This window comes from Suncus etruscus, chromosome 11 (genome assembly GCF_024139225.1).
Source record: "Suncus etruscus isolate mSunEtr1 chromosome 11, mSunEtr1.pri.cur, whole genome shotgun sequence".
NCBI classification, from domain to species: Eukaryota; Metazoa; Chordata; class Mammalia; order Eulipotyphla; family Soricidae; genus Suncus; species Suncus etruscus.
The window spans coordinates 46,118,049-46,137,717 of record NC_064858.1 but is presented as its reverse complement, the minus strand read 5'-3'; positions in this window follow the sequence as shown (position 1 = coordinate 46,137,717).

The following is a 19,669-nucleotide window of genomic DNA, read 5'->3' as shown; positions in this document are numbered from 1 at the left end:
TCTGCACAGCATAAACAGAGCTAATTTTGTCCTGGAGAGGAGAATTTAACTAGAAATTCCGTTAAGTTTCACAACAGTGGATGTGCTTACAATAACTTGACAATCTTCAGTAGGAAGGGGATTCAGTTTTTAGGTTTTTAGTGGGACACAACTACTGGGCTGAATTTTGGTTTGGTTTAATTCTCCATTTGGGTGAAGCAATACAACATTTCTATTGTCTTGAATTCCCTGTTGCACCTGTCCTACATTAATACTTAGTTAATGTTTAACTTTCTGGGATTTTTTGGTTTTTTGGTTTTTTGTTGTTTTTGATTGGTCAGTTGGTTTCTGTGTTCGGAGTTTATTCCTGATACTGAATTCAGGAATCACTCTTGATGGGATGAGATCCCTTATGATATGCTAAGGATAAAATTTCAGGTAGGCTTTTTGAAGTAAACATCATACTTGCTGTACTATCAATAGTCCAATTTTTAAATTTCTGAGTTTAATAAAATATCTGTTCTTGGGGGACAGAGTGGCTGTGTAGTTGTAGGGCATTTGCCTTGCATGCTGCTGAGCTGGGACAAACAGCGGTTTGATCCCCTGGTATTCCATATGGTCCCTCAAGCTAGGAGCGATTTCTGAATATATAGTCAGGAGTAACCCTTGAGCATCACCGGGTGTGACCCTAACCCCCCCAATAAATAAAAAATAAAAAACAAAGCTGTTTAATCTTATTTTTTTAGAGGTCTAATATACAGTAACATAATGGGGCTGGCTGAAGTGTTGACTTTAAGAGCTTTCTGTATTTGAGAAGTGTTATGTGCAAGAACAAGAGTCAAGATGCAGCAATTTCTTGACATAATTTCCCTAACACACCATTTTAGGGTGTGATTAAATTTCTTCATTTTTTTTGATGACTGGGGTGTCTATCTATGTCAAATTAATATTTTATTTTTAAAGCAGAGGCTACATCCTTGGTAACTTTAGAAGAGAAAGAATTACCATCAACACTATATAGTGGCTTGGGTAAATTAAATCTAGGTATCAATTTTTTTAAATAACACTTTAGATTCTTCTCTCTCAGTGCAGTGTAAATTTACCCCATGTGCCATATCTCCAAACCCAGGTAAATGAGTCTGAATCAGGGTCTCAAAAGAAATAATACAGACCAGGTTGAGGATAAAACATATGTCTTCTACCTCATCTTTCCACCATGTTACTTGCCAGAACTTACTTTTTTATTGAGTGGGGCAATATGTACAGATAGCTCCGGCTATCCTGAGGCACTCCCACCCAGATTTACAAGTAAAACAATCTCTATTTGGAGGTAAATCCAAGTTGTAAACAAACATACAAAGGAACTAGGGATGATCTTTGTTTTAGGTAAAATAAGATGTAACTTAACAACTGCCCCTTCTTTGTTCAAAAAAATTGAGAGAGGTACATAAATTGTGTTCTATTGTTCCCTGCAGGAACTCCAGATCAGAACTTACAAAAGTGGTTGTCATTTTTGCATAGGCACAGTATACGTTGGCTGTAGTAAATCCAAAGTTTCAACTGTATACATCATTCTCAAAACAGATTTTTCCATACCTTTGTCTTATACACCTCACAACACTTTTTCAGACTCCTTTGAAATATATACATATATATGTATATATAGAATATATATATTTCAGACTCCTCTGGACATATATACATATATGAATTTGAAAATAAGTTTGCTAAAACATTCTTATAATAGCACTGTTAATAAGAGTCTATAGTATCCAAGTTTCTTTTCAATCTACTTCTATGGACAAAGAGATTAAACTATTTTACAGACATACTTTGAGAATAAATTGCTATATAATATACACAATCAAACATAATAGCAATTGGTAAATATTCACTAGGATAGCTGAGAAATTTTCAAACTCTAACAACATCTTTGTTGTCTTTTCTTTTTTTTTTTTTTGTTTGGGCCACACCCATTGACACTTAGGGGTTACTCCTGGCTGTGTGCTCAGAAATCGCTCCTGACTATGGGGGACCATATGGGACGCCTGGGGATGGAACCAAGGTCTGTCCTAGGTTAACAGTTGCAATACAGACTCCTTACCTCTAGCTCCACCACTCTGGTCCCTGGTGTCATTTCTGTTGATAAATCTGTAACCATTCTAGTTATTGAACCATTTGATAGTATCCAGGGCTTGGATTGCCAGCACCAGCTTGTCTACCTGACTCAGTGCTTGGGCTCAAGGGTATCTCTGGTTGAGTCGTTTTCAGACTCTGAGTCTACAGAGACGGTAGCTGACTCATCATTCTTGGGAGATGGGAGTCTCTCTAGTTTAGTGCCAGTTGTCGACGATAAATTATCAGCCCTGGGAAGGCTTTTAGATCGAGAACTCATCATCACTGGGAAGATACTCTTCCTCTCTTGTGGAATGTGTGCTTGAGAATCTCTAGGGAACCTGGCACATTCAGTTCAGAGTGAGACATACAGATAAAGGGATCAGAGCAACATGAATCTGTTCAGAACAGGAGCCATGTTCATCGATGTTCCAGTGAAAGGCACAGTACATTCAGTCCAGTTCTAGGGACCATCATTGTGATAATCCATCAGAGGGTCAAGTCACTCTCCATTGCTGGGTTTTCTAGTGTCCACAAGTCGATATTGGAGCACCAGTTATAAAATCTCCCCATGAGCCATGTTTCCAAACCCAGGTAAATGAGTGTGAATCAGGGTCTCAAAAAAAAAAAAAAAATCCAGACCAGGCTGATGATGAAACACATGTAGTCTGGGAGTCTTCTTCCTCATTTCTCCACCAAGCTGCCTGCCAGAACTGACAATTTTATTGAGTACAAAAGACGATGTCTGGGTGGGGCAGTATAGACAGATAGCTCAGGCTTTCCTGAGCCAGTCCCACCAGGTTTACTAGTAAGACAATCTCTGTTTTGGGGGAAATCCAAAGCATAAACAAACATACAATGGAATCAGGGATGATCATTGTTTTAGGTAAAATAAATTGTAACCTAACAGTAGAGATTGAGAAAGAATCTTCCTAGTTAGTGAAGGTGTAAAGAGGAGCCAATAATTTTTTATTTATTGGATCCTTGAGCATTTAGGGACATGTGTAAAGTCAAGCTGACACCCCTGCTGATGCTCTTTGTAGCTAAGTAAGTAGTGACTGGAGAGGAGGCCTCGGGTTCTCAACAGGCTCTTTAACAATGCTCAAAACACAGCTCTATATTACTTCTCTTACTATTATGTTAAGTCTCTTACTATGGAAGATATTTTTTTTACTGTTGTCAAAGCATCTCTTCTGAAATGGGACCTCTCCTTGTAATTTTATTTTATTTTTTTTACTATTTGCTTTGCCTTGAACCAGGCAGGAATAAGTGTTTTCCTAAGTGTAATAAATCATCCATTCATTAGTTTCCCTTTGAAAACCTTGTTGCAGCACTCATTGATCCTATCCTTCAGAGTATTCTGGTTTATTCAAAACTTTCTCTGGATAGGCTATGAAACACATAATTAAATCAGAATTAAGAATTAATCTAGGGGCTGGAGCGATGGCCCAGTGGTGTTTGCTTTGCATATGGCTAACCCAGGATGGACTGTGATTCGATCCACCGGCATCCCAAGCCAGGAGTAATTTCTGAGCACATAGCCAAGAGTAACCAGGAGTGGCCCAAAATCAAGAAACAAAAACAAAAAAAAAGAAGAATTAATCTAACAATAATAACAATCTAACAATACATAACCCTTTTTCAAATTCTATATGAAGATACTATTATTATTATTATTATTATTATTACCTTTACTTTTTGTTTGATTTTGTTTTGGGGCTACATCTGTGCCATTTAGGGTTACTCCTGGTTCTGTGCTCAGAAATCACTCCTGGGAGATTTGGGGGGCCATGTGGGATGTGGAGGATTGAATCTTGGTCAGCTGCATGCAAACCAAATGACCTACTTACTGTGCTATCTATCATTCTGGACCCTACCTTTTACTTTTGATATGAAAACTGAGGGTCTGCTGAAATAATGAGTAAATCCCCCTACTAATGCTAATGATTCAGGTAATAAGTGAATTTGGTTCTTCCTGAAATCAAGTCACAAACTTTTGAACTATGCTGTCCCCAGGGTGGACTATAATTTCACAGTTAGACTTTATATAGTACCCCCAAAAATGCCTTATATGTAGTTAAAAAAAAGCATGATGACTTAATACAGAAAACAAAATAAAACTTTATGATCCTAACCTAATCTATAATTATAGTAGAATTTCTCATTATCCTTATCTGCAGCATATTTTGTATTCCTTACAGACAACTGGGTTTATTACAGAATTATTTCTATGAGTTCGATATTGTTTTATAAATTTTACATAAGTCACATTTTATACTAGCATTATTTCAGAGGTGAGGAAACAGAAATCTAAATAAATTAAGCAGAACCCTACGGTCCTTGATTAATACTACATTTCATCTTCTTGTTCAGAGTCCTAGAAACTTAAATGTCTGGTACTAAATACACTTGATGTCAGGTAGTTAAGGAATAGCCAATCTGCACATGAAAAGTTCTAGGGCTGAGTAAGGAGTTACTATTTTGGTCCAGGAGAGACAGAAAGGAAGTATAAAATATCAATCTCCTGTCTTTAGGAAGAGAATACTAACTGTACTGCATGTCAGTACAAATCTTCTCTTTCTGCCTGCCAAACATCTAGCAAGGACCTGATCTGTTGTAGTGACATCTATGGAAGCTTATTTGCTGCACATAAGATTTGAAATAACTTTCAGTTATTTGAAATGCAATTATTCATTTTTTAATATCTTCACTTACGTACCATGATTACAAACATGTTCATAGTTGGGTTTCAGTAATAAAAAGAAGACCCCCTTTGACCACTGAAACATTTTTGAAGTGTCACTTTAATTATTGTAAGCAGCTAGCAAACTGAGAGGGAAAAGGAGCCTAAAAAATCATGCAGCACCTTTAGTTCTAAGTACAACAAGCTATTGATAACAGAGATCCTGAGTCATACAGTTAGGAGATGGGAATGCACACAGCATAGCTAGAACACTTTTCACTTAAAACTGTTAACTGAATGTCTAGGCACTTGATCTGGCAAATTTTATTAGTCCTACTGGAGAATGTACTTGATGTGGAACTCTCATTTCCTGACAACCCTGGATAAATCAGGCCTAGCTGCGATAATATTCACTTCTGTGCATTCTAATGAAGCTATCATGGTAACTCTAGATGTCACTTTAAAATGTGCAATTTTCAAAGTTCATTTCTTAGAAAAAGATTAGCATAGCTGTAATACTTATAAGAATCTAACAAGACTTGAAAAGAACACTTGGGTAAAATATGTAAAACAAATAATCTTTTATTTCACAATTGTACAGTCCTCCAGGAATGACAAGGTTTACCATAACTTTTCTCCTTGATGAAACAAGGGGAGACATTAAGTTAAAATCATAATTAAATGTTGATGCGTTTAACACAGCATTAGAGTGTATTCAGATCCTACATAGTGCTTGCTTAGTAAATCACAGTAGTGCTTGCATAGAAAATTTTATGTACTTGCTATTTTGTAGTTCAGGAGATAAATATAATAAATATCCCTAGTATTACTTATTTAGGAAATGATGACTGTGTTTTTCATGACTGGTCACAGAAATAAATCTGGGGTGGGGGTGCATTGGAATTGGTTACATTCCAAAAGTGGAAACCTCCATTAGTAGCACCGCCCACTCTTAGCTTTTCAAATGGAAATGGTATATATCAATACTCAAGGCTCTAAACTTTATTAAAAATAAATGTGTCAATATCTGCCTTATATGAGAGATTGTAACTCTTAAAAATGACATAGTTTTGAAAGTAGATCATAAAAGACTGCTATAGAGATAGGGCATGTACAAAATGATCCTATTATCTTTGAGACCTCAGGAGTGCCAGAAATATATACTCCTGGATACATTCATGGAGATATGAGGTGATGAATTGTTGAGGTGATATATTTAATTATAGTTACTTCACACATGTACATTTTAATTTAGATGTGTGATTTAGGATTGGGGCTCTGTCCATGAATTCAGATAAGTCATATTTAATCAATTTCTATTAGTAGAACACTTTTATAGTCATCTGCAATAAAATAATTCTAATATGTAGCATTCCATGTTTATCAGAAACTTCCATGCAAAGTTGGCATTATTAATATCACATTTAAGTTCATGATTTCTTTTAGAAGAAAGTCATGTGGTGCAGTCACATGATTTTACTAATTTGATGGTTGATATGATCTATTTGATTGAAGAAAAGAGCAATGTAATTGCTTGATAACCCCCCTCCACAAGCAAAATAAAACTTCAATGTTATAGCTGACTTGGTTGCTTTCTGTGAATAAAAGAAACAACATGTTTATTTCCTGCTGAACAAAAGTTTAATTTAAACTGTGATAACATAAAAGAATTGGAAAATCAAAGTAGACCAGTCAGCTTTTACTTTATGTTTTCAAAAGACTAAAAAAAAAATTGTACCAAAATTCATTTGGTTTCTCTATGCAGAAATACTGGGGTTATGCTCAATTCCTCATTTTTCCTCTTCCAGTTCATCCTCCAGTTCGGTCAACCACTTCATTTTATAGTGACCTTTAGCTGCAAACTTCTTTATGAACATTGTCCTCCTGTGAGTCAGATGTTCATACTTAAGCTTGTGCTAATAGTTGCCCTCTTTTCAAGATTTGATGTTTTGCTATTTCTCTTTATATTTCTATTTCTCAGACATTGATTTAATTTGGAATTAAGACCTTTACAAATGTATATCAGAAAGAATAAATATTTATTAGCATTGGGTAAAAATAAGAGGGTCCATTAAGACACAGAAAAAGATGTTCAATCACATAAAGGGAGACATTCATACCTTGATAAAAATGAGAGAGCCTTCAATGAAGCTGCCAGAAGCCAAGGATTGCCAGAGGTTGAGACAAGTAAGATTCTATCCTAGAGCCATTAGAGGGCTTGTACCCATATTTATAATTTGATTCTTTATGGCTGCTCTAGAAATCTAACACATAGCCCATGCATTTCTCCAACTACCTATTCTCCTTTATTCTATATAAACCATGAATCTGATTAATGTCATTCAATATTCTACCTTTCTTTTCTTTGCTGCTTTTGTTTTCTTTTTAGGTTTTTGGTCATACCCAATAGTGCTCCATGCTCAGGGGAAACTTTTAGGGGGTGCTCTGGGGATTTTGTAACTTCTCCCAGGTTTCAGCATGCAAAACATATGTGTCCATCCTTTGAGGTATCTTTCTAACCCATACCTATAACTATTGTATGTACTTTGTACATTATATACCAAATCACCCATGAACTACAAATACAAGTTTTGTCCATGCCTAAAAACATTACTGCACTTATATCTCTGCTTAAAATTTCCTTACTGTAAGTGTTCACTATGGTTCTCCAGCTGTTAACAGGATATACTGAAATCTATTTATTATCAGAACACTCCTTGAACTGATAGCTTTAACCCTTTTTCTTTAACTTCAGGATAAAATCCAAGCTTTATTATCTAACATTAAAATTATTCCAAACTCTTTCCATCACAATTCCAATTCACTGAATTTCCTTTAAGTCAACTTTCTTTCACACCTATCAATGTTTGTATTTTTATGTATTTCTTCTTCAACTTTCTTCTTTTAGTGGAGATATCTTCCTCAGTGGGTCCCAATTAATATTTCTCGTTGAGATACATCACAGGCATTAATAAGGATATAAGAATATATATTATGGGGCCGGAGAGGTGATGCTAGAGGTAAGGTGTCTGCCTTGCAAGCACTAGCCAAGAAAGGACCACAGTTCGATCTAACGGCGTCCCATATGGCCTCCCCAAGCCAGGGGCAATTTCTGAGCACTTAGCCAGGAATAACCCCTGAGCATCAAATGGGTGTGACCCAAAAAACAAACCCCCCTCATAAAAGAATATACATTAGCTTTGCCATGTTTCTCCAGAAGCATAAAGATCTATCCTAATCTCTTTATTAAACCCTAGTTTTATATAGCATAATTGATTATGTACTTCTCAGTTACTTTGATTTGTTTCCCTCCAATTCATATCAATTTTGAATTTGAGGTTTTTTTTTTGTTTTTTTTTTTTGTTGTTTTTGTTTTTTGTTTTTTGGGCCACACCCGGCGGTGCTCAGGGGTTACTCCTGGCTGTCTGCTCAGAAATAGCTCCTGGCAGGCACGGGGGACCATATGGGACACCAGGATTCAAACTAACCACCTTTGGTCCTGGATCAGCTGCTTGCAAGGCAAACGCTGCTGTGCTATCCATCCGGGTCCTCAATTTTGAATTTAAATCTTTTTAGTTCCACTGTCTAGCAACCATCTCAAAAAGATTGGCTTTGTTTAACTGGCTTGTTCTTTTTTTCCCTTATAGAAGCATTTGTTTTGAGTCATAGTTTACAATTCTATAAACACATGCATGTGCATAGCTATTAAGGAGCTTTTTTGGTAAATATCCAGATATTTGGTAAAATATTGCTCTAGATGTCTTAGTGAAGATATTTAAAGCATGATTAATATTAAAATGAGCATAGTTTGGATAAGGTAAATATTTCTTTCTTTCTTTTTTTTTTTTTTTTTAGGATTTTCGGCCACACGTGGTGACGATCAGGGGTTACTCCTGGCTAGGTGCTCAGAAATTGCTCCTGGCTTGGGGGACCATCTGGGATACTGGGGGATCGAACCGAGATCTGTCCTATGCTATTGCATGCAAGGAAGACACCTTACCCCTTGCACCACTGCTCCTGCCCAGGTAAATATTTCTAATGCTATGGGTTGACTCATCTAATATACTGAGAGTCTTCATGGAAAAAAGACTAAATTCTGATGAAAAAAATTTTGCTAGAAATGCTCTTTGGATGCATACTTCAAGTTTTCTGGAACTCCAATCTGCTAACAAGCTTTGAAAATTTTGGACTTTGCAACCCAGAAATTATTCTGTGTTAACTACTTAAAGTGGGTTGAGACTCTATATGCACACCCTATTGATTTTATTCCTTAGATATTCTTGAATAAAACAACATCTTTCCTCATGTGAAACATTTTATAAATTCTTTACACATACAAATTTTTCTAAAACACTTACACAAGACTGATTAATTAATATCATAAGCTTAGATCTGGAATTATACTTTTAGGTTGGTGGGGTAAACCTAATTCATAGGGGTTAATCCTGGCTTTTTTTGCTCAGAGCTCACTCCTGGGAAACTCTGGGAACCATATAGAGTGCTGAGGACGAAACTCTTGGTTGGTCCAGTATAATACAAATGCTGTACCTGTTGTTCTATGGTTCTGGCTTGGGGGAATATTTGGTTGTAAATGTCTGTGTTCAAGAGTTGAAATCACTTTAAATCTTACATCAAATCATTTTTTTTTATCTCCGGAATGAAACTACTTTGTCATGGTATATGACCTTCTTGATGAGGCATTTTTTTAAATAATACATTTAATCACCATGATTACAAACATGTTTGCAGTTGGATTTCAGTTATAGAAAAGGACACCCCCTTCACCAGTGCAGCCTTCCCAAACCCTGATGATAAATTGTTTAGCCTCTTGTTCTCACTACTTCATTTCACATTTACAATATTCTTGAGAGGAGGATGATAATTTACAATGAAATCATGCAAAATGCTTAAAACAGGGCTTGGCACATTGAAATGTTCAGCACAACTAAAATTTACATAATTTAGGGAAGCCTCCACTGTTTCTTCTAATTGCTTTGGTTCACTCATTTCTCCTTGCTTATGTACTAGAGGAAAATAGGAATTATGCTTGTCTTCATATTTTACAATCTGAAAATTTTTATCCAGTAAAGTATTTGTTACTAAAAAAGTTCAACTATTAACTTTTTAGGCGGGTAAATTATGTTGCTTGATTTAATGATATTCTTGTTTTTATTCCCAGGGCAATGTTTTTACTTATTGTTTAAACAAAATGGTATATTTTGACTCTAGAATATAGAAAATGTGCAAAGTTCAAATATACTGGTAAAATGAAAGATATTTTCACGTGCTAAAGCTATAATCAAGACAGAAGGCATTAATTAAATAATTACTTAAGGGAATCAAATGTTGTTTTTGACTTTGCTAATGATTCTTCCCTGCCAAGGGGTTGCTAGAGTTTTGTCTTGGCTGTATCATATGCAAATACATACATAATTAAAACCGCTCTGTTCTTTTTTTGTTTTGACTTATGAAAGAAAACTGTGGTTCAAAAAATAAGTCCCAAAATAAATTGTGTTTGGTCTAGAATTGTAGCATACGATTCAACTTAGGGAAATGACTTTGTATTCGTGTAAGTTTTAATTCTTAACCTAAAATTAGAGAAACCATTCTTTAATTCTTAACACCTTCCTCCTCGTTATTTAAAAGGGCATTACAGAATTGTTTGACTTGGACAGGGAGGAGGAAGAAGGGAGTGTGGGTTCTTCTTTGTATTTAATGCACAAATTCTACAAGACATTTTTTTCTCTCCTTACTGTTTCCATGGTTGATCTTAACTTTCTGTGAAAAGCATCATGCTCCCAGAATGTTAACTAAAATCAAAGAGCATTATTTTTTTTCTCCTTCGAGTTTATGAAAGATTGGTGAATATCCATAGTTTCTACTACAATTCTATCTTTAAATTATTGCTAGTAATTTAATGCTAATAATTTTACTAATAATGAAACACATAAAGCATGAAGTGCTTAGATGAAAGAAACTTTATTCTTTTACAATAGGCAGGCTTGTTTGTTTTGGAAACAAATTCCCACCCCACTTCTAGAGTGCTCAGGTCTTATTCTGACTGTATCTGTATTAAGGGATTTCTTCTGGAACATATAGGTGACCATATGGACTTCTGGGACTTAAACTTGGGTTCAATCATATTCAAGTCAGGCATCCTACCTGCAGTACTATCTCTGTACTATGTACTCTCTCTCTGGCCCTGCAAGCAGAATTTTTAATTAGCAAGATGATCAAGAAGACATAAACAGACATCCACGTTCACCTAAATGTATTAAAATGATTCAAAAGATACATGAAGTCCAGAAAAGTAGTTGAGTTATTAAGACACTTGCCTTGTATAGATCTGGTCCCAGTTTGATTTCTGCCAGTACATATGATCTACTGAGCACTGCCAGAGGATGTCCCTGAGCACAGATCCAGAAATATGTCCTGAGTATCACTTTTGTATGGCCCCCAAGTCCCAAAATAAAATAAATAAAAAATATATATAAGCGTAAATGACAATCAAACACTATAAACTGGAAAGGACTATATTCAGAAGTCATTCAAATCATCTCTCATCTTCCAATCAGGCTTCATTAAATCAATATGACTTGATGAGTGTTTATCTTTTTTTGGAAACTTCTAGAAAGATAAATGCCTCATTTAAGACATAATCATACCTATACGTGGATATATATGGATATACATAGTACTTGCCATTTAAGAATTTCAAATTAAGATATAACTTAATTTGATCTCACATATTTTTTTAAATTTCTAACTGAGCAAAACCTTTCCAACACTGTCAGAACCATTTTATAGGGAAAATAATAGCACAGACTCACCTTCATCAGAGAGTTAAGAAAAGGAGAAAAAGTGTTGCTTTTAGTATTTTTTCATGTCAATTTTCTTTTTCTTTGTTTTTATAGATTGAGCTTCTGTGATTTGCACCACTGTTTATAAAGGCATCTCATACACACAATTTGAACACTATATACCCATCATCTGTGTACTTGCCTCCATTTCATCTCCTCCCTTTTAATTCCTCCACCAAATGTATTCTGTTGATCAGTTCTTTTGTGTTGTTTTTGGCTCATTGATGCTACCTTGTTATATGTCCTTAAGTTCACATATAAGAGAGGTCATCTGCATTTCTTTTTTTCTTGACTGAATGTCATATTTATTTCATTAAAGATATTTTGAAAAATAAATCTAGGTAACTACTTGCTATCAATTGAAATAAAAATCTTTAAATGGCATAATATTTCTAATAATTAATTTTTCACCAAATTCTTACTTCAGTGTTTTAATAAAATAATCTGTGAGTCACACTCTAGTTAAACAAGATGATATGTACAGATTAACTTTGGTTTTTGTTTTTGGTATTTCCTTGTATAAATATCAGTTGGTCTGAAGTCTTTGTACTTGGGCATTTATAGGCTCGCTGACTACTATTGATGCATCTGGTGAATTTTTGCCCTTTCCAAATAACTGAGAATGAAACCCAGAAACCTTCTGAAAGCAGAGTCCTTGATCCTGAGATAGTCAACACCCAGGATCTGATTAGCTCAACCATTTTCCAAAGACCTGTAATGATAAACATTTTTTAATTATTACAACCAGACCTTATTGTAAAGTCATTTATCTTAGTCTTCATTCTATATATAGCTGGGTTTTTTCTCTACCTTTTACTCACTTCCACTTTTTGATTCTCTCTTTTGTCAACCTAATAATATTTTGAAGAATTAAACAGAATCATTTTCATCAAAGCTGTTACCTGTTGGTAAACAAAACTTTATTTCTATATTTCTCTTTAAAATGTCTATTTTTGGGCTGGAGCAGTAGTGAAGCTGTAGGGCACTTGCTTTGCATGCAGCTAATCCAGGACAGACCTCAGTTCGATCTCTGGTGTCCCATATGATCCCCCAAGCCAGGAGTGATTTCTGAGGGCATATCCAGGAGTAACCCCAGAGCATCACCAGGTGTGACCCAAAAGCCAAAAAATAAGTAAATAAATAAAATGTCTATTTTTTGTTTAAACAAACTGGTATTTTTTTTTTATTTATTCATTTATTCAGTTAGGTTTGGAGCCACACCTGATGGTACTCAGCTTACTTCTGTCTGTGTGCTCAGGGATCATTTCTAGAGAGGATCTGAGAGAGGTGAGTACATGGGATGCTGAATCTTGAAACTGGGTCAGCCATATATAAAGCAAGTGCCTTACCAGCTGTACTATTTGTGCTATCTTTCAGGTTCTGATTTTATATTTCAAATAGTTTTTATATACTAACAATACAATTGTACCCACTTGAAAACAAGCTCCAATCAACTCCAATTTGTACTACCAGAGATCCTTCCTCTCTTTATGCTTTAGTTCTTTTAGTGCCTAAATTTCAAGCTGGCCTTCCTCCTAATCTCTCTCATGCTCCAGTTCCTTTATCAGTGAAAATATGTTTTCATCAGTGCATTTGACAGATTCTCCTCCTACCCAATGAAATCATTTTAGAATTCCCAAAAGTGCTCTATTGTGGAGCCTCACATATACACTTGAATATACAAGCGGAACAGCACTTCTTTTCTCCATTGACTTGCACTGAAATCTGTGTCCTTAATAAGTAAAATCCTATGCTATTCCACTACTACAAGTGTGCCTATGTGATAAAACATATTTGCCTCTTGAAATGTGGATATTCCCAGGTTTGCCTCCAATACTACTTTAGCAGTTACGGAGTTGCCAAAACCAAATAAAATACTTTCCAAATATTCTCAACAGCATTATTGATGGCAGATGGGCTTTAACCTCCACATTTCATCAAATAGTAGACAGCATTAGCAGTCTCTGCATGATTACGTAGGAGTGAAGCATATGTAATTCCTGTTCAATTCTTGACCGTTGAAAGAACTTAAGAACTCAAAAATACCAGAAGGGCTATAATTATCTGTGGTTTAAAGTGAGCTGTTTGCTTATTTGGTTTCTTTAGCTGAAAGGAGATTATTTATTTGTTTTTCTTTTTGTAAGAATTATAAGTGTCATTCTTGTATATTTATTATGTCCATTCTCAGAGGTTACCAAAGAAAAGCAACTAATTTTCCCATGAGTAAAAAAATAATCTGAAAATAGATGTACTCAAGGCTTGGAAAGGCAATTTCTCAGAAGTCTGCTCTTATTTCCAGTTAGAAATTTTTTAACCAGAAATAAAATAATATATTGTTTTTTCCTAATAACTGTTTTGTTCTCTGTGAATGTAAGTCCTTGATCTGTATGTATGAAAAAGGCTATTAACTTTGCACAAATGTGCTACTAATGTGGTTGCTATGTAAAATTTAAATTTTCAGAGAAGTTACTATTTGAATAAGTCTTTGGGCACCAAAATATAATATCATGATAAATTTTTTGCCATGCATGTATGGAATAGTTGTCTAAGTACTTCCATATGATAAATAATTTATAGCCAAAGATTATAAATTTTGTGAGGAAAGAGATTATGTATGACCCTTTTCATCTATATTTACATTGACAATATAATATTTGTTGCAATAATAAGTGCCTGATAAATATATAATTATTATCTGAATTAAAACCTTTATGTATAAATGGGTGAATAGGTTCAACTAATGCTAAAGCATATCATAGTGCTTATCACTTATTAATTAGCAACATAGTGAGTTGTATACTTTGTGGGTAACCCCCTGAATTTAAATTTTATCACTAATTATAAATAGAAAGCTGTTTAAAATCTAGGGTCTCAATTTTTCAATGGGAATAATGAGATGGTGATAACATCAGACTATAAAGGATAAAGGACGAGGAGACAATACATTGTACAAGGAAAAAAACTTGTACTAGTCAGATTCAATCTGTGGCACCCTATCTGTCCTCTGAGCAGACTGACAAGAGGTGATCCCTGAGCTCAGAACCAGGAGTAAGTTCTGAGCACAATCATGTGTTGCCCAAAGACAAACAATAATAGCAATAATGATAATGAAATTAAGAACCACCTCCATAATAATAAAGAAGAAGCAGAAGTAGAGTAGGAAGCGGAGGAAGAACAAGAGGAAAAAGAAGATGAGGAAGAGGAAAAAGAGGAGTATATTTGGAGTATATTTTTATGTATATTTAATGTATATATCCTTATTCTATAAATTATAAACATGTGAAGTTAGACTAATGTCTTGTGAATATTTGCTAAATTGACACAATTTTAGCACTAGGGTTTAGTGCATATTTTAATATCAGTTAAGTTCATTTTGTAATATTGTTTTTCTTGAACAAAATTAGTTTTGCTTCTTTTATTTCTCACTGTGATTAGTTTGAAAGATAATCAGCAGTTGTAATTTTAGTGCTATAAATTATCAAGTGTTAGTGAAGTTGCAAGTGAACATCAAAGTGCTTTAGGTCTAGGAATAATGATGGAAAATAATCCTTCAATGTAAGTAGATATTACAGGAAAATATAAAATTGTTTTTATTTATTGTTTTTAATTGCCTTCTCTCCTTTTTTCTTTTTGATTTTTCTTTTTTCATTTTTGCTCTAAATTCATTTGCCCTAATATTGAAATATCATATTTTATTGCATTGCCTATATCCTGAAATAGCTTGTAGTTAGTTTACTGTCTTTGGCATTAAAGGACATTGTAGAAAATATCTCATACTGTTTTAGTTCATTCAGGATGTGATTATAAAGTATGATAAACCTATAAAGCTTATAAACAACAAAAATTTACTTTGTATATTTTGGCCACTGGAGTCCAAGTTTGCATACCAGTAGATTGCATGAGAGCTTTCATGTAGGTCACAGAATTTTAGTGTGGGCACCAGGGGTTCTAAGGTTTGTTCTTCCATTCTATTCCCAACTCTCTATAGGAGTGATCCCTGGAGTTGCCCGAGGGACACATTAAGTGATGGATTTGAATCTGGGCTAGCTACATGCAAGGCAAGTGTTTTTACTTTACTATTTCTTCAGGTGCTCAGGTTACGGATGATTTTGCATATCCACACTCAGCTGTGCTCTGTGGACCATGCAGTAACGGGTTCAACCTATCTTACATGCTAAGCACCTTTACTATTATTAAACATTATGTTTAAATCATGGTGTAGGCAATGTTTTAATCTTCTTTTTGCCCTCTTGACCCATGGCCAGTTTTGGCTTTGGAATTCTCCTCTTTTGTAGAGTGGATATTTTGTTGTTTTTGGCTTTGCAGCTTCAGTGCCAACATTCCCTCTTTTTCCCTCCAATAGTCTCATGACCCCTTAGGGAAGTTCCTATTTAGCTGTTTTGGTAACAGGTACAAATAATTTGAGGATTGTGGGTTTTCTTTGTCTCCTACTTTAAATGTAAATTGAGTTTTCAGTTTGGGAGAATATTTTTCTTCCTTGAAATAGCAACAATGTTGCTCTACTTTTAGGGAAATAAAATAATTGTGTTCTCTCCGAATCATAAGTAATGTAATTATTTCTGTCCTATGAAAATAAGAAGCACATTTGCAGTTGAGTTAGGAAAATAAAGGGAGGGCTCCTCATGTGGAAATATAAAACTCGAAATGATGGATCTCTGCGCAAATTGCATTCTACTGGTGAATTTTCAAGATGTCTTCTAGACATAATTGAGAGAGGACAGCTCGATAAACTTGTTAGATAAGCAAATCTATGCTGAAAGTCTGTCACTCCCTAGGAAATACAACTTGGTAGAGGGAAAGAATCCGATTTCCATGTTACCAAAATGCTGTTCTTTATTTTCATCGACAGAATTGGATTAAAGCCCATCATCAGCATGCACTTCCCATTGTTTTCTTTTTATATTAACTACAGGAGACTCATTAGAATTTCATGGATGTAATTGTTTCTGGGTTACATCCTCAATTAATGACTATAATTGAAAGATCGGCTAGGACTGGGATGACGTGACTGTAATTTAAGTGTAAAATGTCTGGGTTTCTATTTACAATGCATTTGTTATTTTTTCCCCCTACTGTGGAGGAGTATTTACGAGAGGCAGAAATAAATGCATTTCAAACAGCAATGTCTCAATCAAAACAATGTGCAGATTGTGTGTTGGGTGTTGTTTTCCTGAGCTGTTTGTAACTGGAAGACCTATCCCTAGCATATAAGCATAAAGGAACTTGTGATCAGATCTGAGAGTATTTGAAGTGGGGTGGGGGACAGGTATCAACAAAATAGAGACAGAGAAAAAGCCAAACTCTGTCCTTTAACTTTTGTATTATAGCAACTGTTAAAAATCTGGTATTTCAGCTTGCACTTACTAAGGCTCCTTAATCAGTTTCAGACTATGCCAGGGAGAATAAAAAGAAGCCCCCCTCAAATCCTTTAATTATGGGTCTTCTCTTCATCATTATCCTTATATTTCTCCTCCAAAGTAGATATTAACCTTATTAACTTCGCAAGTAGTCTAACACTGGTTAGCTCCACATGGACATTGAGAGCAGCTGTGAGGGACAGCTGAACAATTATCTGGGTTTACCCGATTAACTACATATTGGCAGCTGGCACTTTGGGTCCAGAGTTGTCTGTATTTTCTCCAGCTAATATTAGATATAAAATCTTAGCTTATTCCATGATATTTAAAGAATTTATTGACACAATAATTATGAAGATCCATAAATATTAAATTTACATGTTGGGCTATCAACAGAAGAGTTGATATTTTAACACAAGTCCAAGGACTGTCTGCTATAGAATTTCTTTCTGTTTTAAGAAGGTCATGGTTGTTGTTGCTTTTTTCTAGTCAGAACCTAAATGAGATCTACTCACATAGGTAAAGAAATATCCTTTATCGAACCTAATGATTTAAATGCTAATCTTGTAGAAATTATTTTCACCAAAAAATCAAACTAATACTGATTTTAACTAAGTAGGTAGATGAAAACAACCATCATACTTTATGTTTGTTTGTTTATTTGTTTGTATTTGAGGGGGACTTCCCAAGCAGTGTTCAGGAAGTTCTGGAGTTCAGGAAGTTCTGGCTACTTAGGCCACCATTAAGACAAGATAAGGGGAAAAAATCAACTACTAATATTAAGAAACAGTTCTATGTTTTGTTACAGGGAGATTTTGGGTTTCTATTCTATTGTGGTTCTAATGCCACAGCATCAATAATCTTCTTAAGGAAGTGAAAAGACACTTTTTGGAAGAGTATGTATGCATGGCCAGTAGATATAAGAAAACATATTTATCCTTATTTACTAGAAAAAATACAAACTTAAACAACAATGCGATAACACTTTTACATCATTGAGAATGGCATATATCCAAACAATCATAAATAACCAGAGTTGCTGGAGATATAATGAGAAAAGAAATTTCTTTCACTGTTGGTGGGAATTCTGTCTGGTTCAGCTTCTGCAGAAAATGATCTGGATATAGTTCCAAATGTAAGGATAATGCATATATGTACATTATATATATGCTCAGTGATTCCAAATCTCAACATGTATTTGCAACATATAAACATTTATTCAAAAAGATATATGCATACTTATCTTATTATACCTCTTCAGACAATAGCCAGGATATGAAACCAATCCAAGTGTACAATGAGAGATTAGTGGATAAAGAAATATAGTATATATTAAATTAATATTACTAGAAATAAGTCATAGGGAGAAATATAAATATTGGATGATTTCACTCACCTGAAAAATATAAAAATATCAATTAAGATCAGAAACAGTATTAAATGATGATAAAACCTTGGCCTTGGATTACAAAACTCATTTTAGCCATCAGTAAGGGGAGGAAGAGATGTTGGAAGAAGAGTTAGACTAAAAATAACATAAGGTCAAATGTAGAGGTTTTCTGTCATGTTGGTGGACCATGAAGTGTATGAATTTTGTACATCAAAACCATAGAACTTAACATTAGTGTAGTCATATTACCTATAGTATAATACAAATTTTTAAAAGCACAACATGAAAATAATCTCATCCAATAATTGTCCTACTAGCAAAAGTAATTTAAATCATTGAATACTGGAATATTAAAATAAAGATGAACTCATCAAAGAGAGACGCCCAGACAAAAGGAAGATAAAAAGAAAAACAGAAAAAAGGCTGATTACAATTTACCAATGAGATGCTATAATAAAAGAGTCTAGAGACAGCAGGAACCTAAGCTTTGTTGTTGCAGGATGGGGTGATGCATTTTTTTTTAAGAGAAAGGTTTAATTGATCAGCACTTCATACAAATGAATAACATAGGTGAGCCTTATCTGCATGCTAGAAGCTTATAATTATTCCAATTATGCAAAGCCATCAAAGATGTGGAAATCAAAACAACAGAAAGAACCATTAATTTCCTATCTGTCCCCTACTACTACCATTCTAGGGGTTTGCCTACGTTTGTGATGGGGAAGACACTTCAACCTTGAAATTAAGCAGAGAACACAGTGCAGTAATTTAGTCACATGCTCATCGTTTAATTGTTTTGAAGGTGATTTAAGCATATGTACAACTTTGAAGTTGCACTTTTGTAGTGCGCAGTCCAATTATATTCGTGTCTTGCATGATGAATTTGGAATTTCAGATCCCTATAGTTAATAGAAAGTGTGTTAATTAAGTTCCATTTAATAGTGATGTATTTAGAGGGTTGAAAAAAATGTTTAATTTAAGTACCACATTTCTATTCTGAAAATTAAGAGTACTTGAAGAGGAATGTGTTTAGCATAAAATATCTCATGAAGAAATCATTTTCACCAACTGGATTTCTGTTTTTCCTGAGTTGGATTTGTGTGTGTGTGTGTGTGTGTGTGTGTTATTAAAAAAGCTTCTACTTTCCTTTATCTCAGACATTCTCTGTCACTATAAACATATGTAACATCAACAACTTATGATAATGGTTACAAATGAAAATCCTGAAAATAAGTAGAAATTCCCCCAAAATGTTGACTTTTCC